This window comes from Bombina bombina, chromosome 11 (genome assembly GCF_027579735.1).
Source record: "Bombina bombina isolate aBomBom1 chromosome 11, aBomBom1.pri, whole genome shotgun sequence".
Taxonomy (NCBI): domain Eukaryota; kingdom Metazoa; phylum Chordata; class Amphibia; order Anura; family Bombinatoridae; genus Bombina; species Bombina bombina.
The window spans coordinates 66,360,945-66,386,057 of record NC_069509.1 but is presented as its reverse complement, the minus strand read 5'-3'; the positions used below and the strand labels follow the sequence as shown (position 1 = coordinate 66,386,057).

General features: G+C 40.8%; 1 protein-coding gene and 1 long non-coding RNA gene across 2 annotated transcripts in view; one reads left to right on the top strand and one right to left on the bottom strand.

Annotated features, from left to right (window-relative positions):
• The window catches only part of C1QTNF8 (C1q and TNF related 8), a 138,573-nt gene extending 132,835 nt beyond the window's left edge, over window positions 1–5,738 (bottom strand). The window contains exon 1 of the mRNA XM_053694449.1: window positions 5,661–5,738. The gene's annotated coding sequence lies outside the window, so the exon portion shown is untranslated. The remainder of the gene's footprint in view (window positions 1–5,660) is intronic.
• The window catches only part of LOC128641885 (uncharacterized), a 48,829-nt gene that overhangs the window by 4,125 nt on the left and 19,591 nt on the right, over window positions 1–25,113 (top strand). The window lies entirely within an intron of this gene.

Below are 25,113 nucleotides of genomic sequence, written 5' to 3'. Positions count from 1 at the left end.
TAGCACTGGTATCAGGTTACTGTAATTTTATTTATTTATTATTTATTTATAAAATATTTTACCAGGAAGGATACATTGAGATTTCTCTCTTAAAGTCGAAGCTATATGAAATATTTCCTTTCATGTAGTAAAAAACTTTGTAATGTTTTTTCATTAGATCTTTTTCTCCCAGTTACAGAATAGGTTTTTTTCACACCCCATAAAGGGATAGTAACACCCTGAAATTATAATATAAAATGTTTATTTATGAATAGTTAAATATATATATATGCATACTTCATTTTTTTATCTTGACCTCTTTTAAAGTAATTTAACTATGAAAATTGTGGGTTTTCTACTTCTGAGAACTAGACTCAGAAGTGCAGCAAGGCTAACACTGCTACATATACTTTATCTAACTGGCTTCAGTAGATAACAACTGCAAAATAATTAACTCTGTACTGACATAATCATGGCTAGACTTGTCTTCTCCAAAAACAAGCAAAGATTGCCTCTTGCAAATAAGGCAAGTGCTGAGTGGAGTTTGGCTTTTGAAAAGTATTGTAGGAAACAAAGTGTTAATTTAAGAGCTGAATTACATGAAATGGGGGCAAAACAGACAATTAAAGTATATTGCAAAGTAGTTTTCTTACACATAACTAAACATGGTATATAAAAATCTTAAGGTGTTTACTGTCACTTTACTGTTTATTGTGACTAATTAGAGACCTATATAAATAAGTTGCTGCACCGGTCAAGCAATCACTGTGTAGAATGGTGTAGGTTCAGAGTTGCTGATCATGCAGGATATACTTCAGCCACTTTAAAGGGACAGTTAAACACCTTGAGATTTTAATATAAAATATATTGTTATTGAGTAATAAAATCAATTGTTTCATATACTTTCATAATTATTTTCTGCCTCCTGTTCATGTAATTTAGCTCTGAAAATTGTGGATTTTGTAATTTACTGAGCTGGAAATGCACCCTTCTGACTTATCAAGGCTAACCATGCTACATATTTCCCCCTAAATAACTTTATCTGATAACAACTGCAAAATAATGTATTTTATACTAGCAATGACGGTGACTAGCCTTGTTTTCTGCAGACTAAAGCCCAGATTGCCCCCCCCCCCGAATATGGCACCTGGTGGGTGGAGATTGGTTATTGGAAAACAATTGCTGTATAAAGGATGTTAATTTGTTTAAAAATGTTTAGGTTTGGCTGATGTTGTTCTATAGCAACACAACAGAAATGTCTTGTAATTACAGGGTGTATACTGCTCCTTTAATATGGCTTTATCCTTTTAGTTTTCTTATATAGTTCAGGGTTTGTCAAGTCTGTTTTCCATGCCTTCCGAGCTAAATATTGGTGATGTTGTTCTTTTACTTGTATGTACTGAATAATCCATTGTGTTCCTATTTATATCAAAAGCATTTTCACGGTAGTATCTATGTGAGAAGCCTCAGTATTTCACTACTTTTTTTCCCCTCTTGTATAGTTCTAGACTACATAATTTTGTAAATTGTTAAAAAAAAAATGACCACAAAGTTAAAGGGCTACTGAACCCAATTTTTTTTTTCTTTCATGATTCGGATAGAGCATACAATTTTAAGCAACTTTCTAATTTACTTCTATTATCAATTTTTCTTCGTTCTCTTGCTATCTTTATTTGAAAGAGAAGGCATCTAAGCTAAGGAGTCAGCAAATTTTGGGTTCAGAACCATGGACAGCACTTGTTTATTGGTGCTGTCCAATCAGCAAGGACACCCCAGGTTGTTCACCAAAAATGGGCCGGCATCTAAACTTACATTCTTGCTTTTCAAATAAACCTACCAAGAGAATGAAGAAAATTTGATAATAGGAGCAAACTAGAAAGTTGCTTAAAATGACATGCTCTATCTGAATCACAAAAGAAAAAAATTTGGAATCAGTGTCCCTTTAAATTTTAAAGGGCTGCAATACTCTAAAAAAATATATATGAACTAATTCATTCGATTATGTAATTTTAAAACTATCCACCCTACACTATGTTGTGTTTAACTAGGCTGACCATATTGCAGCTTTAAGAAGGAACACATATGAAAAATACATATGTGTAGGCTTACCATAATTTTTAGAGGTGAAACTGGGACCACCTGGTGCGGTGCCAGGGGGGTGTGGTCAGGAGCGTGGTCAAGGGGGCGTGGCAATTACCAGTCCTTTTAAAGTAGTAGCTTTTATGTGTGTAATGTTTTGTGGATTCTCTACCCTTCCTCAGTCAAACAAGTGAATCACACAGTTTAAATAGACAATAACACCACCCCCTAGTGAAAAAGGCACCATTACGTTGTTATGACAAATAAGTCATTAATCTAAATCTCAGATTCTAAATAATGCCAAACATCAAGCATAATTATCACTTTATCAATTTAATATCTGCAGTGTAATATGTGTTTTATGTGTCTAATTAAGGAACAGAGCCAAATACTGATAAGGCATAAATACAACATTGAATGAAAGTAAAAAAGAATCACGTACCCACTAAAGCTGTTTAAGAGGCTACTCTATACCATAATGCAGGAAGATTATAGCCAAAATGTTATCCTGCATGACGTAAAGCAAGATCCACGCCAAAAATCCTGCCTGTCTGTACTTCCTAGTCATACCCATATGATTCCCCTAAAGGTGTATTACAGGCAATGTCACCAGGGGTCGGGGGTGTTACATTCTTACAAAAACAAACCAAGTAGTACTACAAAATAAAAAAACCCTATGCTGCTCACTCAGCCTGTTTTACTAAATGTAAACTTTGAAGGACACGAACGTTAAGCTAAGCAGGGCTGTATGTAACAAAGTACCAGCATCCAACTATGCTGGAGAGCCACAGTCCAGTCATTTTGAATAATGTGTCTGGGTTTCAGGTGGTCTGAAACCCGGACACATGATTTGAAACCTGGAGGTGGCAACCCTACAGGGACAGAATGAACAACTGGGTGGGACACTGGGACAGCGCCTCCAAACCGGGACAATCCCAGTAAAAGTGGGACTTCTGGTAAGCCTACATATGTGAGGGTTCTTATACAAAACCATTTCTTTAAACAGCCCTAAAAACAGCCCTGACATATGTATTTTTCATGTGTCCCTTTTTAAAGCGGCAATATGGTCAGCCTATGTTTAACACCCCTCTGCACAAAGACATAAGTCTTAAAATGACATGGTCTAACAAATTACCGCAGATATTTTTTTGAGATGTCATGTTTTGCTACTTTTTTTTAGCCTCCCCCTTTTCCCTTCTTGTCCTGCACAGATCATTGGATGCGTTAAATTAAAACCCCAGTTTACAAATTGGGGGCAACTGGCAACCTTGAGTATTGTAACTAATTATGGCTATGGGACTCTTTCTGTATGACCTCTGCATAAAACAGTATTCAAGGAGCATGAACGTATTATTTTATATATCCATAGTAGGTATCAGCAATTAATTCCACTGTATGCAACATAAGTAAGTGCCCATAGTGGTTTGAGACATTGTCCTCCTTAATGCATGGACCAGATGTTGCTATACATAAAAAGTTCTTTTTAATTAATGGGATAGTAACCACCTTGATATTTTAATATAAAAGGTTTACTTAGGTTTAAAAAAGCCCTTTATTTATAGCAATGTAGGGTCCTAGCAAAAATGATGAGGACAATCTCTCAAACCCAATATGGGTACCTATGTCTCCTACAGTGGACTTAAAGGGGCAGTAAACAACTTGAGATTTTATTATATAAACTAATTACAGGTAGCCCTCAGTTTACGCCGGGGTTAGGTTCCAGGAGGAATGGTTGTAAATCGAAACCGTTGTAAATTGAAACCCAGTTTATAATGTAGGTCAATGGGAAGTGAGGGAGTTAGGTTCCAGGCCCCTCTCAAAATTGTCATAAGTAACATCTAATACATTATTTTTAAAGCTTTGAAATTAAGACTTTAAATGCTAAACAGCATTATAAACCTAATAATATAGATTGTATCATCATCAAACTAAGTTTAAAGAACAAAAACATTTGCTAACGGCACCTAATTAAATAATCACACAACAGACTGCATCATCATCAAACTAAGTTTAATGAACAAAAACTTTTTTAGTTGCATTTTTCTGCAATCAGTTCTCTGCATTGTTAGCATGTTAGATAATATTGGTTCTGCACCTATTCTATACATTTCAATCTGCAGTGATTAATAGGCATTTAGGCACCCTCACCTCAAGCTGCTGGACAGGAAGATAATAGGTAAGTGGCTTCTAAATCTTGTTTTCTCATTAGCTCTGGTCTGATATGTGTACACAGATCAATTTCAGTCTGTTAAGTTGCATACATTTTCTGCAAAACAAGTGGACAGCTCCACCTACTGGCTATTTTAATTAGTGCACTGCTTTCCAAAGCTGTTCAATAGCAGTCACATGACTTAAAAAAAGGTTGTTATTCTGAAACGGCGCAAATTGAACTGGCGTAAACCGAGGGCCACCTGTAGTTATTAGGCATGTGCATGCTGAGGTTGCGGAATGCTTTTGAATGCGTAAGAAGACATTGGCTATAGAAAGGGTTTTGCCCAATATGTCTGTAAGCTTGTAATAAAGTAATATAAAAAATCTTCTTGTAATGCTGCAGACTTTCCTTCGGAATTTTTTATATATATATATATATATATATATATAAACAATTTTGTATTGCGGTAAATGTATATCAACAATGTGGCCACATAGATTTCCTAATCCAATGACATATAGGTGTCACAATGAACAAATTAAACATCTGGGACAATTAAATAATGACTTAACAAATGTCTGTATTGAACACAAAATTGGAAACCCAACTTCACATTTATAGTTATATCTGAAATAGTAAAAAAGTGACATCCCCTACTGGAAAAAAAGAAAAAAAAAACAGGCCTCTTTTGGACCTCCAGGTATAAAATAATATGTGAATTAAGTGATATAACAGGCATTAAGGGCCAATTTTGAACCCATGTTAACACCAACCGAAACAATATATAAGAGAACACATGCTCTTTTAGTTTAAATCTATAACTAAAGTTCAAGTTTGAAGCAAGTAGAGGTAGCCTGCCAACGAATAAGAGTAACTATCTTGTATTGGGGTTTGTCAGGGGAACCACAAATGCTAGACAAGGTATAGCCTGTAAAGGTATGTGCTCAAGTTAATACAGCACTAGAACATACACTGTTGGTATCTTTTTATGGGCATACCAGTAAATAGTTCCTAACTGGCTTTATAAAAAAAAACAGCTGTAAAACAATTCATTTTATATTAACATAATACCAGCCTTGTTGTCAGCAGACTCAAGCCTGGATTGGCTCATCCAGATAAGGCAAATAGTGGGTGGGATTTTGGGTATCAAAAAACAATTGCAGCAAACATGTTTAAAAATGTTTGTTTTGTTTTAATGTTTAGACTTGGTTAATATGCTATTCTATAGCTTTTTTTGACTGCATTACTGACTAATCAGGGATTGAAAATTAGACAAAAATACTGTAAAATAAGCCAATAACTATTCACTATGGTCATATAGCTTCCACATAAACAGCTTGATATCCAATGCAACTTTCCTTTCACTTGGGCTACAAGACATGTCCTGTATAACCCTTGAAATCCACAAATGACAGACAGGAGTTAATATCTGTATTAATGATACACTTACCTTTCACTCGTTTGCAATTGCCTTTTTAGCGCTGCTGTTTTCAGTCTTTGGTCCTGGTGCCTTTCTGGTAAATTAAACATTTGTCGCTTAATATTTTGTTCTCAGAGAGACACTGCAGCAGACTTCCTGATGCGCTTATGGGAATGGTGTTACATTTGGCTTCAGTTTGTTATTTCACAGTTTGCTTGCTTGGCACCCAGTCCACTAGTATAATACAGACGTCTGTGACAGCAACACAAACTATACACAAATTATAAACACCTAGATTTAGAGTTTTGCGTTAGAAGGGGTGCGTTAGCTACGCGTGTTTTTTTTTCCCCGCACCTTTTAAATAACGCTGGTATTGAGAGTTCTCTGAAGGGCTGCGTTAGGCTCCAAAAAGGGAGCGTAGAGCATAATTTACCGCCACTTCAACTCTCAATACCAGCGTTGCTTACGGATGAGGCCAGCATCAAAAACGTGATCGTGCACGATTCCCCCATAGGAAACAATGGGGCAGTTTGAGCTGAAAAAAAAAAGCAGCGTTCAGCTCCTAACGCAGCCCCATTGTTTCCTATGGGGAAACACTTCCTAAGTCTGCACCTAACACCCTAACATGAACCCCGAGTCTAAACACCACTAACCTTACACTTATTAACCCCTAATCTGCCGCCCCCGCTATCGCTGACCCCTGCATTACACTTTTAACCCCTAATCTGCCGCTCCGTACACCGCCGAAACCTACATTATCCCTATGTACCCCTAATCTGCTGCCCCTAACAATGCTGACACCTATATTATATTTATTAAACCCTAATCTGCCCCCCACAACGTCGCCGCTACCTACCTACACTTATTAACCCCTAATCTGCCGACCGGACCTCGCCGCCACTATAATAAATGTATTAACCCCTAAACCGCCTCACTCCCGCCTCAAAAACCCTATAATAAATAGTATTAACCCCTAATCTGCCCTCCCTAACATCACTGACACCTAACTTCAAGTATTACCCCTAATCTGCTGACCGGACCTCACTGCTACTCTAATAAATGTATTAACCCCTAAAGCTAAGTCTAACCCTAACCCTAACACCCCCCTAAGTTAAATATAATTTAAATCTAACGAAATAAAATAAATCTTATTAAATAAATTATTCCTATTTAAAGCTAAGTACTTACCTGTAAAATAAACCCTAATATAGCTACAATATAAATAATAATTACATTGTAGCTATTTTAGGATTTATATTTATTTTACAGGCAACTTTGTATTTATTTTAACCAGGTACAATAGCTATTAAATAGTTAATAACTATTTAATAGCTACCTAGTTAAAATAATTACAAAATTACCTGTAAAATAAATCCTAACCTAAGTTACAATTAAACCTAACACTACACTATCAATAAATTAATTAAATAAACTACCTACAATTATCTACAATTAAATCAACTAAGCTAAATTACAAAAAAAAAAACACTAAATTACAAAAAATAAAAAAAGATTACAAGAATTTTAAACTAATTACACCTACTCTAAGCCCCCTAAAAAAAAATCAAAGCCCCCAAAATAAAAAATGCCCTACCCTATTCTAAAATAAAAAGTTTACAGCTCTTTTACCTTACCAGCCCTTAAAAGTGCCTTTTGCGTTGCATGCCCTAAAGAATTCAGCTCTTTTGCCTGTAAAAAAACATAAATAACATTACAACCCACCACCCACATACCCCTAATCTAACCCAAACCCCCCTTAACAAACCTAACACTAAGCCCCTGAAGATCTCCCTACCTATCATCACCACGCCGGGTATCACCGATCCGTCCAGAAGAGGCTCCGAAGTCTTCATCCTATCCAGCAAGAAGAGGTCCAGAAGAGGCTCCGAAGTCTTCATCCTATCCGACAAGAAGAGGACATCCGGACCGGCAAACATCTTCATCCTAGCGGCATCTTCTATCTTCATCCATCCGACGAGGAGCGGCTCCATTTTCAAGACCTCCTGCGCGGAACATCCTCTTCTCCCGACGACTAGACGACGAATGAAGGTTCCTTTAAGGAACATCATCCAAGATGGCGTCCCTCGAATTCCGATTGGCTGAAAGGATTCTATCAGCCAATCGGAATTAAGGTAGGAAAAATCTGATTGGCTGATTGAATCAGCCAATCAGATTCAAGTTCAATCGGATTGGCTGATCTAATCAGCCAATCAGATTGAGCTTGCATTCTATTGGCTGTTCCGATTAGAGTGGCGGCGATGTGGGGGGACCTCAGTTTAGGGGTGCATAGGTAGTATATGGGAGTTAGTGTACTTTAGAGCACAGTAGTTAAGAGCTTTATGAACCGGCGTTAGCCCATAAAGCTCTTAACTCCTGACTTTTTTCTGCGGCTGGAGTCTTGTCGTTAGAGTTCTAACGCTCACTTCAGCCAAGACTCTAAATACCAGCGTTAGGAAGATCCCATTGAAAAGATAGGATACGCAATTGGCGTAAGGGGATCTGCGGTATGGAAAAGTTGCGGCTGGAAAGTGAGAGTTAGACCCTTTCCTGACTGACTCTATATACCAGCGGGCGGTAAAAACCAGCGTTAGGACCCCCTAACGCTGGTTTGGACGGCTAACGCAGAACTCTAAATCTAGGCGAAAATCTTTTTCAGTATACGTTTTATAAAGGAGCATTTAAAGTGTACGTTGCACGTCCTAAAGGGTTTTTAGCTCTGTAGTGGCCAGACCCACGCTATTTAACCCCTTCGAGTAAAAATTACATTGGCTGTTGTTAAGGGGTTAATGTAATTTTTCTTTATGTTGCCTCTGAAAAGGGTAATTTAAAAATATATATATATATATAATGATAGAAAAGAGAAAATAAATGCATATAAGTCCGCGCACAGATAAGGTCTTTACATATGTTGTAAGTTCTTAATAGTCCAAATGGTGAATTGGAAAAAAGAATAAATGGTAAATGGTTTTCTTCTAACCAGAGATTACCCCAATCATTTGAGGTAATGTTTGTACTCGAAAGCCAGTGGGGACACTCCTCTGTGTTCTCCCTGTATTGGTCCTTAGGTCTGTGATTCCGGGGATTTTTTATCCTAGGTCACTTCCAAAGTCAGATGGATGTTGTAGGACACTCCAAACTTGTTGGTAGAAACTTCCTGATAGAAACTTCCAGCTTTTTTTCTCTGTAGCGTTATATCTTTGTATCCCCCAGGAGTATGGTTTTGAGGCAGTAGGTCTCAGTTGAATATCATAGAAAGACAAAAGGAAATCACATAGTGTAACTCTGTCATAAAAGGTATTTATTACTGTTTAAAACACAAAGATTACACTTACATTAATAACCCTCAATCCTTAATTAGGTAAGCATTCAATCATATATACACAAATAGTTAAATCCTGTGAAGATATGCTGACCATTAGGACCACCTCCAATCTCTGAGGTCTGGGTATAACTCTGGTCCAACTGTAATCTTAGTGAGTCCCCTTTGTAAGAGCGTTATAAAATTACACTGTATTGTATGCAGTGCTAAAGTCTCATATAGTTATGTTAATAAAGCCAATTTGAGTGTTAAAAATCACACGGATTGACGATCACATAAAAGACTGTTACTTGTATACAATGTGCAAAGTACATACAATTCTGTCCAGAAAACGGCCTAGAAGTAAATTGTGATAAGATGCCACTTTAGGTTGCCGGTATCGTAACAATAGATCTGTACATCCACTCCAAATATCCTTACGCGTTGTCCGCCTCTCTAAGTCTAATATTGTCCATGTCTTTAATGGAATTTAAAACTTTTTTTTCTTTTTTACTCAGGTTGTCCTTTTTAATTTTAAAATTTTCAGATAGATTCTGTAATTCTTTGGATACTAGTTCATTAAACGTTGGTATAAAATTATCTTTTGACTGTGTGGGATAAAAGATTGAGGTAGGTTTAAGATTTGAGTGGGACTTCATAAAATAATTTTTCCCTTCTAAGAATTCTTCGCTCTCTATATTCAATTCCTCTAGTATATTAATAGTTTCTTGATCTGAGTCTGAAAAATTTCCCATAAAATTAAGGTTTTGTTTGTTTTCCAGTTTCTCAAAGTGTCGACATAATGTCAATTTCCTAATAAAATTTTTGAAATCAATATATAAATTGAAAGGATTAGGACTTCTGGTGGGTGCAAAGCTGAGACCTCTTGATAAAACCTCCAGTTGTATATTGGAGAAAGAGGTTGATGATAAATTAAAGATTTTTAATAGAGGTTCTCATGTTTCCCCCTTTTTGGGGTACTTATTATTTCACTGTCTCCTTCTATTTCCCATCATTCCTCTTCTTCTTCATCCTCTTTTGGTCCTTTTCTTTTTCTGGTATTGTCCAATGACCATTGAGGCCTTAAATTGATTCTGTGATTTGTTCTTTCTATATGTGTGTGCAATGGTGTCTCTATATTGTTTGGTAAATATCTTGGGTGGTGATTCCCTACCCAACCTCTCTTTAAAAAAATTGGTTTGTTTGATCTATATTGTCTCTGTTTATTACGTTGTTCATAATGTCTGTAATTTGGTTGTTGAATCTGTCCCAGATTGGGATTTCTCCATCCATTTTGGTTTTCTCTGTACTGATCATAGTTTTGTCTATTATAACCCTGTTTATAATGATTGGGTCTATTTTTGTTATTACTGGTATTTTTATTTCCCATATCCTTAAATTCTTTTTTTCCAGGTGACCTGTCTATGTGTATTACTATTTCCTTTCTTCGAATTGAAGTTAGTTTGGAATCTAGCAGTACCTCTGTATTTATCGGAATTTGTACTATCTGTCCTGGTATTTTGGTAGGTAGTAAATTTATTATGTGAATTACTTGGTCTTCTGTTTGCAACTGGAGGTTGTTTACTATTTGTTTTAGTCACACTGGGGTTTCTACTTTTGGGCGGGTTTGTGTTTTTATTAGCATGAGCCCCCTTGGTTGTTTTGACACAAGATCCACTATTGGTTGTCGGCATCATGTGAAACAGTGACGTCATCACGCAAGAAAAAATACGCCCACTCAGCCATGCTTTAAATCTAATCCCGGTCACACTGTACACATACTTTTCCTCTGACGAAGAAGTAAATAAACACTTCGAAACGCGTGAGGATATTTGGAGTGGGTGTACAGATCTATTGTTATGATACCGGCAACCTAAAGTGGCATCTTACCACAATTTACTTCTGGGCCGTTTTCTGGACAGAATTGTATGTACTTTGCACATTGTATACAAGTAACAGTCTTTTATGTGATTGTCAATCCGTGTGTTTTTTAACACTCAAATTGGTTTTATTACCATAACTATATGAGACTTTAGCACTGCATACAATACAGTGTAATTTTATAACGCTCTTACAAAGAGGACTCACCAAGATTACAGTTGGACCAGAGTTATACCCAGACCTCAGAGATTGGAGGTGGTCCTAACGGTCAGCATATCTTCACAGGTTTTAACTATTTGTGTATATATGCTTGAATGCTTACCTCATTAAGGATTGAGGGTTATTAATGTAAGTGTAAATCTTTGTGTTTTAAACAGTAATAAATACCTTTTATGACAGAGTTACACTTTGTGATTTCCATTTGTCTTTCTAGGATATTCAACTTAGACCTACTGCCTCAAAACCATACTTCTGGGGGATACAAAGATATAACGCTACAGAGAAAAAAAGCTGGAAGTTTCTATCAGGAAGTTTCTACCAACAAGTTTGGAGTGTCCTACAACATCCATCTGACTTTGGAAGTGACCTAGGATAAAAAATCCCCTGAATCACAGACCTAAGGGCCAATACAGGGAGAACACAGAGGAGTGTCCCCACTGCCTTTCGAGTACAAACATTACCTCATATGATTGGGGTAATCTCTGGTAAGAAGAAAACCATTTACAATTTGTTCTGTTTTCCAATTTACCAATTGGACTATTAAGAACTTACAACATATGTAATGACCTTATCTGTGCGCGGACTTATATGTATTGATTTTCTCTTTTCTATCATAATCTTTAATAGTTCTAAGGGTACACTGCATTAATCACACGCAGCATGATTAGAAACACACCAATACCATCTATTTAGTGGGACATTCGCCCATCTCACACGTATAAATACCTAGGGTGGATATAAAGTAATATTATACCAATAAGCTTTTTTGCATAATGGCCAACAAGTATTGAAGTTTTTAGCGCTGGCAATCCACCTTTAATTACATATATTTATTTGACTTTTGGAAAAAATAATTTTCTATACTAAAAAGTAAATGTATGCTTACCTGATAAATTCATTTCTTTCATGATGGTGAGAGTCCACACACCATCACAGGTGGGGATTAAAGACCAGTCCTACAAGAGTAGGTAAAACACACCACACAACAGAACTTTAATCCCTCCACTTTCCCATGATTCCTTAGCCATACATATGGCCAAAAAGGGAGAAAATAAGAAAAGCAGGAAAGGAAAAGCAGGGTAAAAGAAGTACAAACTAGTACTGCTGCCAACTGTTATGGAAAAACAAGGGCCGGTTTCATGGACTTTCACCATCATGAAAGAAATTAATTTATCAGGTAAGCATACATTTTTGTTTTCATTCAGAAAATGGTGAGAGTCCATAAGACATCACATGTGGGATCCAAGGGGTAGAAAGGAAGAAGAGACATAGAAAGAGAGAGCAGAGGTATAGCTGGAGAAGAGACATAGATTGAGAGAGAAGGTGTATAGAGGTAGAAGAGACATAGAGGGAGAGAGAAGGTGTATAGAGGTAGAAGTCACACAGATGGAGAGAGAATGGGTAGAGAGGGAGAAGAGACATTGATGGAGAGAAAAGGGGTAGAGAGGGAGGAGAGACATTGGTGGAGAGAGACGGGGAGAGAGAAGGGGTAGAGAGGGAGAAGAGACATAGGTGGAGAGAGAAGGGGTAGAGAGGGAGAAAATACATAGGTGGAGAGAGAAGGGGTAGAGAGGGAGAAGAGACATAGGTGGAGAAAGGAGGGAGAAGAGACATAGGTGGAGAAAGGAGAGAGAAGAGACATAGGTGGAGAGAGAAGAGGTAGAGAGGAAGAAGAGACATAGGTGGAGAGAGAAGGGGTAGAGAGGGAGAAAATACATAGGTGGAGAGAGAAGGGGTAGAGAGGGAGAAGAGACATAGGTGGAGAGAGAAGGGGTAGAGAGGGAGAAAATACATAGGTGGAGAGAGAAGGGGTAGAGAGGGAGAAGAGACATAGGTGGAGAAAGGAGGGAGAAGAGACATAGGTGGAGAAAGGAGGGAGAAGAGACATAGGTGGAGAAAGGAGGGAGAAGAGATATAGGTGGAGAGAGAAGAGGTAGAGAGGAAGAAGAGACATAGGTGGAGGGAGAAGAGTTATAGAGGGAGAAGAGACATAGATGGATGGATAGAGAAGAGATATAAATGGAGAAGATACATAGATGGAGAGAGAAGGGGTATAGAGGGAGAATAGATATATAAATGGAGAGAGAAGGGCATATTATAGAGGGAGAAGAGACATAGATGGATGGAGAGAGAAGAGATATAAATGGAGAAGATACATAGATGGAGAGAGAAGGGGTATAGAGGGAGAATAGATATATAAATGGAGAGAGAAGGGCATATTATAGAGGGAGAAGAGACATAGATGGAGAGAGACGAGATATAGAAGGAGAAGAGACATAGAGGCCTTTTTATCAAATGTCTGTCAGACCTGATCCGACAGTGCGGATCAGGTCCGACAGACATCGCTGAATGCGGAGAGCAATATGCTCTCCATATTCAGCATTGCACCAGCAGCTCACAAGAGCTGCTGATGCAACACCACCCCCTGCTGACTCGCGGCCAATGGGCTGCCAGCAGGGAGGTCTCAATCAACCTGATCGTACTCGATCGGGTTTAATTCCAGCGATGTCTGTCCGCCTCATCAGAGCAGGCGGACAGGGTTATGGAGCAGCGGTCTTTGTACCTTTAAACATGGGCCCACAAGCTCCATACTGAGCTTGATAAATGGGCCTCAGTGAGGGAGAGAAAAGGTGTATAGAGGTAGAAGAGACATAGAGGGAGAGAGAAGGTGTATAGAGGGAGAAGAGACATAGAGGGAGAGAGAAGGTGTATAGAGGGAGAGAGAAGGTGTATAGAGGGAGAAGAGACATAGAGGGAGAGAGAAGGTGTATATATAGGGAGAAGGGACATAGAGGGAGAGAGAAGGTGTATAGAGGGAGAGAGAAGGTGTATAGAGGGAGAAGAGACATAGAGGGAGAGAGAAGGTGTATAGAGGTAGAAGAGACATAGAGGGAGAGAGAAGGTGTATAGAGGGAGAAGAGACATAGAGGGAGAGAGAAGGTGTATAGAGGGAGAAGAGACATAGAGGGAGAGAGAAGGTGTATAGAGGGAGAAGAGACATAGAGGGAGAGAGAAGGTGTATAGAGGGAGAAGAGACATAGAGGGAGAGAGAAGGTGTATAGAGGTAGAAGAGACATAGAGGGAGAGAGAAGGTGTATAGAGGGAGAAGAGACATAGAGGGAGAGAGAAGGTGTATAGAGGTAGAAGAGACATAGAGGGAGAGAGAAGGTGCATAGAGGGAGAAGAGACAGAGGGAGAGAGAAGGTGTATAGAGGTAGAAGAGACATAGAGGGAGAGAGAAGGTGTATAGAGGTAGAAGAGACATAGAGGGAGAGAGAAGGTGTATAGATGGAGAAGAGACATAGAGGGAGAGAGAAGGTGTATAGAGGTAGAAGAGACATAGAGGGAGAGAGAAGGTGTATAGATGGAGAAGAGACATAGAGGGAGAGAGAAGGTGTATAGAGGTAGAAGAGACATAGAGGGAGAGAGAAGGTGCATAGAGGGAGAAGAGACAGAGGGAGAGAGAAGGTGTATAGAGGTAGAAGAGACATAGAGGGAGAGAGAAGGTTTATAGAGGTAGAAGAGACATAGAGGGAGAGAGAAGGTGTATAGATGGAGAAGAGACATAGAGGGAGAGAGAAGGTATATATAGGGAGAAGAGACATAGAGGGAGAGAGAAGGTGTATAGAGGTAGAAGAGACATAGAGGGAGAGAGAAGGTGTATAGATGGAGAAGAGACATAGAGGGAGAGAGAAGGTGTATAGAGGGAGAATAGACATAGAGGGAGAGAGAAGGTATATAGAGGTAGAAGAGACATAGAGGGAGAGAGAAGGTGCATAGAGGGAGAAGAGACATAGAGGGAGAGAGAAGGTGTATAGAGGTAGAAGAGACATAGAGGGAGAGAGAAGGTGTATAGAGGTAGAAGACACATAGAGGGAGAGAGAAGGTGTATAGAGGTAGAAGACACATAGAGGGAGAGAGAAGGTGTATAGAGGGAGAAGAGACATAGAGGGAGAGAGAAGGTGTATAGAGGGAGAAGAGACATAGAGGGAGAGAGAAGGTATATAGAGGGAGAAGAGACATAGAGGGAGAGAGAAGGTATATAGAGGGAGAAGAGACATAGAGGGAGAGAGAAGGTGTATAGAGGTAGAAGAGACATAGAGGGAGAGAGAAGGTGTATAGATGGAGAAGAGACATAAAGGGAGAGAGAAGGTGCATAGATGGAGAAGAGACATAAAGGGAGAGAGAAGGTGCATAGATGGAGAAGAGACATAGAGGGAGAGAGAAGGTGTATAGAGGTAGAAGAGACATAGAGGGAGAGAGAAGGTGTATAGATGGAGAAGAGACATAAAGGGAGAGAGAAGGTGCATAGATGGAGAAGAGACATAAAGGGAGAGAGAAGGTGCATAGATGGAGAAGAGACATAGAGGGAGAGAGAAGGTATATATAGGGAGAAGAGACATAGAGGGAGAGAGAAGGTGTATAGATGGAGAAGAGACATAGAGGGAGAGAGAAGGTGTATAGAGGGAGAATAGACATAGAGGGAGAGAGAAGGTATATAGAGGTAGAAGAGACATAGAGGGAGAGAGAAGGTGCATAGAGGGAGAAGAGACATAGAGGGAGAGAGAAGGTGTATAGATGGAGAAGAGACATAAAGGGAGAGAGAAGGTGTATAGAGGTAGAAGAGACATAGAGGGAGAGAGAAGGTGTATAGAGGGAGAAGAGACATAGAGGGAGAGAGAAGGTGCATAGAGGGAGAAGAGACATAGAGGGAGAGAGAAGGTGTATAGAGGGAGAAGAGACATAGAGGGAGAGAGAAGGTATATAGAGGGAGAAGAGACATAGAGGGAGAGAGAAGGTATATAGAGGGAGAAGAGACATAGAGGGAGAGAGAAGGTGTATAGAGGTAGAAGAGACATAGAGGGAGAGAGAAGGTGTATAGATGGAGAAGAGACATAAAGGGAGAGAGAAGGTGCATAGATGGAGAAGAGACATAAAGGGAGAGAGAAGGTGCATAGATGGAGAAGAGACATAGAGGGAGAGAGAAGGTGTATAGAGGGAGAAGAGACATAGAGGGAGAGAGAAGGTGTATAGAGGTAGAAGAGACATAGAGGGAGAGAGAAGGTGTATAGATGGAGAAGAGACATAAAGGGAGAGAGAAGGTGCATAGATGGAGAAGAGACATAAAGGGAGAGAGAAGGTGCATAGATGGAGAAGAGACATAGAGGGAGAGAGAAGGTGTATAGAGGGAGAAGAGACATAGAGGGAGAGAGAAGGTGTATAGAGGGAGAGAGAAGGGGTATAGATGGAGAAGAGACATAGAGGAAGAGAGAAGTTGTATATAGGGAGAAGAGACATAGAGGGAGAGAGAAGGTGTATAGAGGGAGAAGAGACATAGAGGGAGAGAGAAGGTGTATAGATGGAGAAGAGACATAGAGGGAGAGAGAAGGTGCATAGATGGAGAAGAGACATAGAGGGAGAGAGAAGGTGTATATAGGGAGAAGAGACATAGAGGGAGAGAGAAGTTGTATATAGGGAGAAGAGACATAGAGGGAGAGAGAAGGTGTATAGAGGGAGAAGAGACATAGAGGGAGAGAGAAGGTGTATAGAGGGAGAAGAGACATAAAGGGAGAGAGAAGGTGTATAGAGGGAGAAGAGACATAGAGGGAGAGAGAAGGTGTATATAGGGAGAAGAGACATAGAGGGAGAGAGAAGGTGCATATAGGGAGAAGAGACATAGAGGGAGAGAGAAGGTGTATAGAGGTAGAAGAGACATAGAGGGAGAGAGAAGGTGTATAGAGGTAGAAGAGACATAGAGGGAGAGAGAAGGTGTATAGAGGGAGAAGAGACATAGAGGGAGAGAGAAGGTGTATAGAGGTAGAAGAGACATAGAGGGAGAGAGAAGGTGCATAGAGGTAGAAGAGACATAGAGGGAGAGAGAAGGTATATAGATGGAGAAGAGACATAGAGGGAGAGAGAAGGTGTATAGATGGAGAAGAGACATAGAGGGAGAGAGAAGGTGTATAGAGGTAGAAGAGACATAGAGGGAGAGAGAAGGTGTATAGAGGGAGAAGAGACATAGAGGGAGAGAGAAGGTGTATAGAGGTAGAAGAGACATAGAGGGAGAGAGAAGGTGTATAGAGGTAGAAGAGACATAGAGGGAGAGAGAAGGTGCATAGAGGTAGAAGAGACATAGAGGGAGAGAGAAGGTGTATAGAGGGAGAAGAGACATAGAGGGAGAGAGAAGGTATATAGAGGGAGAAGAGACATAGAGGGAGAGAGAAGGTGTATAGAGGGAGAAGAGACATAGAGGGAGAGAGAAGGTGTATAGAGGGAGAAGAGACATAGAGGGAGAGAGAAGGTGTATAGAGGGAGAAGAGACATAGAGGGAGAGAGAAGGTGTATAGAGGGAGAAGAGACATAGAGGGAGAGAGAAGGTGTATAGAGGGAGAAGAGACATAGAGGGAGAGAGAAGGTGTATAGAGGGAGAAGAGACATAGAGGGAGAGAGAAGGTGTATAGATGGAGAAGAGACATAGAGGGAGAGAGAAGGTGTATAGAGGGAGAAGAGACATAGAGGGAGAGAGAAGGTGTATAGAGGGAGAAGAGACATAGAGGGAGAGAGAAGGTGTATAGAGGGAGAAGAGACATAGAGGGAGAGAGAAGGTGTATAGATGGAGAAGAGACATAAAGGGAGAGAGAAGGTGTATAGAGGGAGAAGAGACATAGAGGGAGAGAGAAGGTGTATAGAGGGAGAAGAGACATAGAGGGAGAGAGAAGGTGTATATAGGGAGAAGAGACATAGAGGGAGAGAGAAGGTGTATAGAGGTAGAAGAGACATAGAGGGAGAGAGAAGGTGCATAGAGGTAGAAGAGACATAGAGGGAGAGAGAAGGTATATAGATGGAGAAGAGACATAGAGGGAGAGAGAAGGTGTATAGAGGTAGAAGAGACATAGAGGGAGAGAGAAGGTGTATAGAGGGAGAAGAGACATAGAGGGAGAGAGAAGGTGTATAGATGGAGAAGAGACATAGAGGGAGAGAGAAGGTGTATAGAGGGAGAAGAGACATAGAGGGAGAGAGAAGGTATATAGATGGAGAAGAGACATAGAGGGAGAGAGAAGGTGTATAGATGGAGAAGAGACATAGAGGGAGAGAGAAGGTGCATAGAGGGAGAAGAGACATAGAGGGAGAGAGAAGGTGTATATAGGGAGAAGAGACATAGAGGGAGAGAGAAGGTGTATAGAGGGAGAGAGACATAGAGGGAGAGAGAAGGTGTATATAGGGAGAAGAGACAGAGGGAGAGAGAAGGTGCATATAGGGAGAAGAGACATAGAGGGAGAGAGAAGGTGTATAGATGGAGAAGAGACATAAAGGGAGAGAGAAGGTGTATAGAGGGAGAAGAGACATAGAGGGAGAGAGAAGGTGCATAGAGGGAGAAGAGACAGAGGGAGAGAGAAGGTGCATAGAGGGAGAAGAGACAGAGGGAGAGAGAAGGTGCATAGAGGGAGAAGAGACATAGAGGGAGAGAGAAGGTGCATAGAGGGAGAAGAGACAGAGGGAGAGAGAAGGTGCATAGAGGGAGAAGAGACATAGAGGGAGAGAGAAGGTGCATAGAGGTAGAAGAGACATAGAGGGAGAAGAGACATAGAGGGAGAGAGAAGGTGCATAGAGGGAGAAGAGACAGAGGGAGAGAGAAGGTGCATAGAGGGAGAAGAGACATAGAGGGAGAGAGAAGGTGTATATAGGGAGAAGAGACATAGAGGGAGAGAGAAGGTGTATAGAGGGAGAAGAGACATAGAGGGAGAGAGAAGGTATATATAGGGAGAAGAGACATAGAGGGAGAGAGAAGGTGCATAGAGGGAGAAGAGACATAGAGGGAGAGAGAAGGTGTATAGAGGTAGAAGAGACATAGAGGGAGAGAGAAGGTGTATATAGGGAGAAGAGACATAGAGGGAGAGAGAAGGTGCATAGAGGTAGAAGAGACATAGAGGGAGAGAGAAGGTATATATAGGGAGAAGAGACATAGAGGGAGAGAGAAGGTGCATAGAGGTAGAAGAGACATAGAGGGAGAGAGAAGGTGTATAGATGGAGAAGAGACATAAAGGGAGAGAGAAGGTGCATAGAGGGAGAATAGACAAATATAGGAGGAAGAAGAGATATAGGGGCATATTTTTCAAGCTCCGTATGGAGAAGGGGTATAGAGGGAGAAGAGACATAGAGGGAGGAAGAAGGGGTATAAAGGGAGAGAGAAGGGGTATAGAAGGAGAAGAGTCATAGGTGGAACGAGAAGGGTTATAGAGGGAGAAGAGACACAGATGAAGAGAGCGCGAGGAGGAGAAGAGAGGACATGTAGTGTAAGACATGTAATGAAATAGTATGATTTGTAATGCATGCAATCTAGATACCACTCAGTCTCACACCTTACCTTAGACTCTTAAGTGAGAAGAGTCAAGATTTAGGTCATTGACTTGAGGGGACTAAGGGAAGTCATAGGAAGGAACAGATTAAACCAATAGTGAGAAGACAAGTTTGTAGAAAGAGTGACACAGTTTAAAGAAAACACAGAATGTGCTAATATGTATTATAACCTGAAAGACAGGTGAAAAGGCTATGGAGGAGAATAGGGAATGTATGTATATATTCCAGCAGTGTTAGGTTTGAGTTACTGCAGAGGCTCCTGCACATTTAGGAGTGTTATTCCTAGAACAACACATAGAAGGTAATTACAGTGGACGTCTGCTTAAAGTAATTATCCTTATTTGGTACTTTAAGAGATGCAATGTAGCTATAGAAAGTTCTCTGAGCGGAGTCTCGCTGGCAGGCAGTGAAACAGTAACAGAGCTGATTGTGTGAGAATACCTGCAGATATGCTTCTTGGCAGGCTCTGGTTTCAATCAATAGAAGCATCCGTATTTTATAGTGCAAGTGCTTTGATGTGCAGCTAACTGGTTGCTATTTGCATATGTTGGTGTGAGCGAGTTACTCACTGTGGGTGTGCGGGCTCCGGTGTTACTTCCCAGCTAGGCGGGTGTGAGCTGTAACGCTTGACTCCCTGTGGGGTGCAGGCTCCGGTGTTTGTTTCCAGCTAGGCGTGTGTGAGCTGTAACGCTCGGCGTGTCCGTGGCGTGCTGTAACAGATAGAGGAGGAGTGTTGGTAGGAGCGTTACTCCTGACGTGCTGCTGTGTTGCAGCTCCGGGTGTCCGTTGATAAAATGAGACACAGAGTTCCGTAAGTGCTGCGGTAGCAGCGTGAGTTGTATTCTGAGAGATATTAGAGTTTGGCAACAATGTTGCAAATAAGTTACACTATATGTCCCAATACTACAACTAACACGAAGTTCAGGTAGATTGGAATTTCTTATAACAGGCTAAGCAGAAAGCTATGGTTCAGCCTGACATGCCTTCAGATTCAAATTACTTAGCAGCGAGGTAGGATAGGGAGGAGTCTTAAGTAAACTTGGTTTGAGATTTTATTAAAGAGACAGTGCAGAACGTAACAGGACACCCCTCCCAAGGAGCAGCTCCGCGGATCAGGGACCAGGCCTGTCCGGGTGTTTACGGTGGAACTCAGCGATCAACCGGGGAGCTGAAAGGTTGGTGGACGGTTCCCATGAATCTTCTTCAGCACCAAAGTTCTTCCATCTGATCAAGTACTGTAGGCATCGACGGTGGTATCGAGAGTCAAGGACGATCTGGACCTCGTATAGGTCATCAGAGGTCGTTGGAGTAGGGGTAGACGGGGAACATGAACCCGGTCTTGTCGGTTTGTAAGGCTTAAGTAGAGCAACATGAAATGCCAGATGGATTTTATATGTGGTAGGTAAAGTTAACTTAACAGCGTTCTGGTTCAACACCTTCTCAATGGGGAAAGGTCCGATGAATAGAGGAGCCAATTTTTTGGATGGTACAGACAACCTTAAATGCTTTGTGGACAACCATACTTTGTCGCCAATCTTGTATGATAGTGAGGTTGATCTCCGAAGGTCATAATAACGTTTTTGGTTTTGTTGAGCGTCCAGTAGAGTAGCTTTTATAGAGGTGAATCCATGTGCAATGGAATTGACAAATTCATTAACCACAGGGGATTCAGTTTCTGAATGATTGTTTAGATGATATGTTGGATGGAAACCGTAGTTAATGAAGAAAGGGGTAGCCTTTGCAGAGCTATTGATCGTGTTGTTAAAGGAGAACTCTGCGAAAGGCAACAGACTTAACCAGTCATCTTGTTGGGATGAACAGTAGCAACGTAGGAATTGTTCTAAGGTTTGATTAGCTCTTTCGCAGAGACCATTCATCTGAGGATGGAAGGCGGTTGACATATGTCTCTCTATCTTAGGTATACTGCAAAGGTGTGTCCAGAAACGAGAAGTGAACTGGGAACCTCTGTCCGTTGTTATGGAGTCTGGAAATCCGTGTAATCGGACTATATGATTCAGAAAGAGCTGCGCGGTTTCTTTGGCTGTAGGCAAGCCAATAGCAGGTAGAAAATGTGCCATCTTCGAGAAATGGTCAATGACAACAAGTATCGTGTTATGATTTCCAGATGGGCGTAACTCTACGATGAAGTCCATGGCAATTGATTTCCATGGAAGACAACCATAGGGATGATGCCTCGAGTGTTTGTTCTGCGAACAGACTGAACATGAAGCAACGTAGTTCTTTACATCTCGAGTCAAATGTGGCCACCAATATTCTCTACGTATTAAATGAAGAGTCTTATGTAAACCAGGATGACCCGCCAGAAGGGCATCATGCGCAGATTTTAGGACAGTTTGTCTCATTGAGTCTGGAACATATAGAAGTTTCCCTTTGTACAGGGGTCTGTTCGGAGCCTTGTGTAATTGCAAACATCCTGTAGGGCTTTCGTCTTTTTGTCTTTTCATGAGCAGGGTGTTGCTGGTAGTGGTGAGTCCAATCAACCTGTCACTGGGTATGATGGTGTCCGAACTGGTATAGCTGTTTGGTCTGGGGTCTCTTCTTGATAAGGCGTCGGCCTTCCCATTCTTTGTTCCTGGTCTGTAGGTTATTACATAGTTGAAGTGACTAAAGAAGAGACTCCATCTTACCTGGCGAGAGCTGAGGGTTTTATTAATTTTTAAGAACTGAAGGTTCCTATGGTCAGTGTATATTGTTATTGGAGTAGGCGTTCCCTCAAGAAGATGCCTCCAGAATTCTAGGGAAGCCTTGATCGCTAGCAATTCTTTTTCCCCGACTCCATAGTTGAGTTCTGCGCTATTCATCAGTCTGGAGAAGTAGGAGACAGGATGTAGAGGTTGTGAGGATGTCTTTCGTTGTGATAAGACTGCACCTATTGTGTGGTCTGAGGCATCGACTTCCAACACTTAGGGTAATGTTGGGTCGGGGAACTGCAGGATAGGTGCTGTCATGAATCTCTTTTTTAGAGATTGGAAAGCTGCGTCTGCTTGATCATTCCATTTGAAAGTGTGATTTTTCTTGGTTAAGGTGGTCATGGGTTTGATTATTGCGGAGAAGCCTTGGATGAACTTTCTGTAGAAATTGGCTTATCCAATGAATCTCTGTAAATCCTTTTTGGAGCTGGGTGTAGGCCAATTCTTAATGGCCTCTACCTTGTTATCCTCCATCTCAATTCCCGAAGGGGATATTCGATAGCCAAGGAAGGATATGGACTGAAAGTTAAAGACGCATTTCTCTACCTTTACGTAGAGTGAATTTGTTCTTAGGCGGGTGAGAACAGTGTTGACATGTGTTATATGATTCTTCATAGTATCGGAATAAATCAGAATATCGTCAAGGTAGATAACCATCACTACATCCAGCAAGTCCCTGAAGAGGTCGTTCATAAAATGCTGGAAGGTTGCGGGGGCATTACACAGTCCGAATGGCATGACCCTATATTCGAACAAGCCATACCTCATCTGGAAAGCAGTCAGCCATTCATCCCCGTGCCTGATCCGAACCAGGTTGTAGGCCCCACGAAGATCGAGTTTGGTTAAGACCTTTGCCCCTTGTAGTCGTTCAATCAGTTCTGGTATCAAGGGCAATGGATGCCTGTTCTTTTTTGTTCGAGCATTCAATTCCCTATAATCTATAATAGGTTGAAGGCTGTTATCTTTATTCCTCACAAAGAAGATTCCAGCACCTGCTGAGGAAGTGGAGGGTCTGATGAAACCCTTGCGAAGGTTCTCGTCAAGATATTCTTTCAGATGTTTAAGTTCTGGATCAGACAAGGGATACACTCGGCCGTATGGGACAGTGGAATTTGGGAGCAATTCAATCGGGCAATCATAAGGCCTGTGGGGTGGTAATACTTGAGCTTCCTTTTTATCAAATACATCAGCGAACTCTTGGTAGCAGTGAGGTATTGAGACATCAGATATGTGCAACAACAGGTGAGGAGTCTGTGGCTTCCCCATAGTATGGAAGGGTTGTGGTGTTTAAGCCATTTAAGACCTAGTATTAAAGGGAATAATGGTGTGCGTATTACTTCTAGTACAATATACTCAGTATGCCCAGATGTGAAAGTCAATCTTAAAGGAGCTGTCTGGTGTGTTATTGGACCTGATTTAATAGAAGAGCTATCTACGAGTTTGATAGGCAGTGAATTTACTTTCTTTATTAGAGGTATTTTATGTGCACAAACAAAATCATAATCAATTAAATCTCCTGTTGTTCCGGAGTCAATCACGGCTTGTGTAAGGGCTCGCTGGTGCTCCCACTGTAGGGAAACAGAGAATGAAAAATGAGAAGAGGTTTTGTCAGCTGTAACATGACACACAGACTCAACTTTGGACTTACCCTTCCTTTGTCTAGGGAGATTCGGGCAATCCTTAACTGTGTGTTCTGGGCTGGCACAGTACATGCACAAATTGAGATGTTTGCGTCAAGCTTTTTCTTCGGGCTTCAGTGGTCCCTTTACAAAAGCTATCTCCATGGGTTCTTCAGTTGCCCTAATTGTGGGGGCTGAAGTGATGAACCTTTTTGTTGGGTAATCTGAGTGACCCTTTTCTGACTTTCTTTCGCGTAGACGTCTGTCAATGGAAATGCTAATGGCTATTAGACAGTCCAAGCTAGTGGGCATGGATATGCGTGCCAGCTCGTCCTTTATGTTCTTGCTCAGGCCTAGACGGAATTGGTTTTTCAGAGCATGTTCGTTCCAGAGGGTGTCTGGAGCCCATCTCTTGTATTCCGTTATATAATCTTCGACTGGTCTTCTACCTTGTCTCAAAGCCCTAATAGCTGTTTCTGCTGAGCATTGCTTGTCATGATCTTGATAAAGTTGTGACATCGCAGCGAAGAAAGAATCTAGTGAATCAAGAATGGGATCGTTTGACTCATAAAACGTGTTTGCCCAGGTTCTTGCCTCACCTGAGAGGTAGGATATAACCATCAAAACACGTATACGATCATTGGGGTAGGTTTTTGGCTTCAGTTAAAAAAACAAATTACAGGAATTTTGAAAATCCCTGAAACGGGATCTATCGCCAAAAAACTTCTCAGGAGGGCACACCTGCGGTTCAGGGAGTTCGGAAGTTGCTGCTTTTAAAGTCATTTGTTCGTTAATGAATTTTCTCAGTTGTTCATTTTCAGACTTGATTTCACACAAGCCTTGGAGCATCAGATCCATGTTTTGTGACAGGGTGCCAACCCTAGTTGATAGGTCACTTAGATCCATGCCTAAAGTAAAAGATTGGATGCAAGTTTTAAGTGCTAAGTAATATGTAAGACATGTAATGAAATAGTATGATTTGTAATGCATGCAATCTAGATACCACTCAGTCTCACACCTTACCTTAGACTCTTAAGTGAGAAGAGTCAAGATTTAGGTCATTGACTTGAGGGGACTAAGGGAAGTCAGAGGAAGGAACAGATTAAACCAATAGTGAGAAGACAAGTTTGTAGAAAGAGTGACACAGTTTAAAGAAAACACAGAATGTGCTAATATGTATTATAACCTGAAAGACAGGTGAAAAGGCTATGGAGGAGAATAGGGAATGTATGTATATATTCCAGCAGTGTTAGGTTTGAGTTACTGCATAGGCTCCTGCACATTTAGGAGTGTTATTCCTAGAACAACACATAGAAGGTAATTACAGATAAGTGGACTTCTGCTTAAAGTAATTATCCTTATTTGGTACTTTAAGAGATGCAATGTAGCTATAGAAA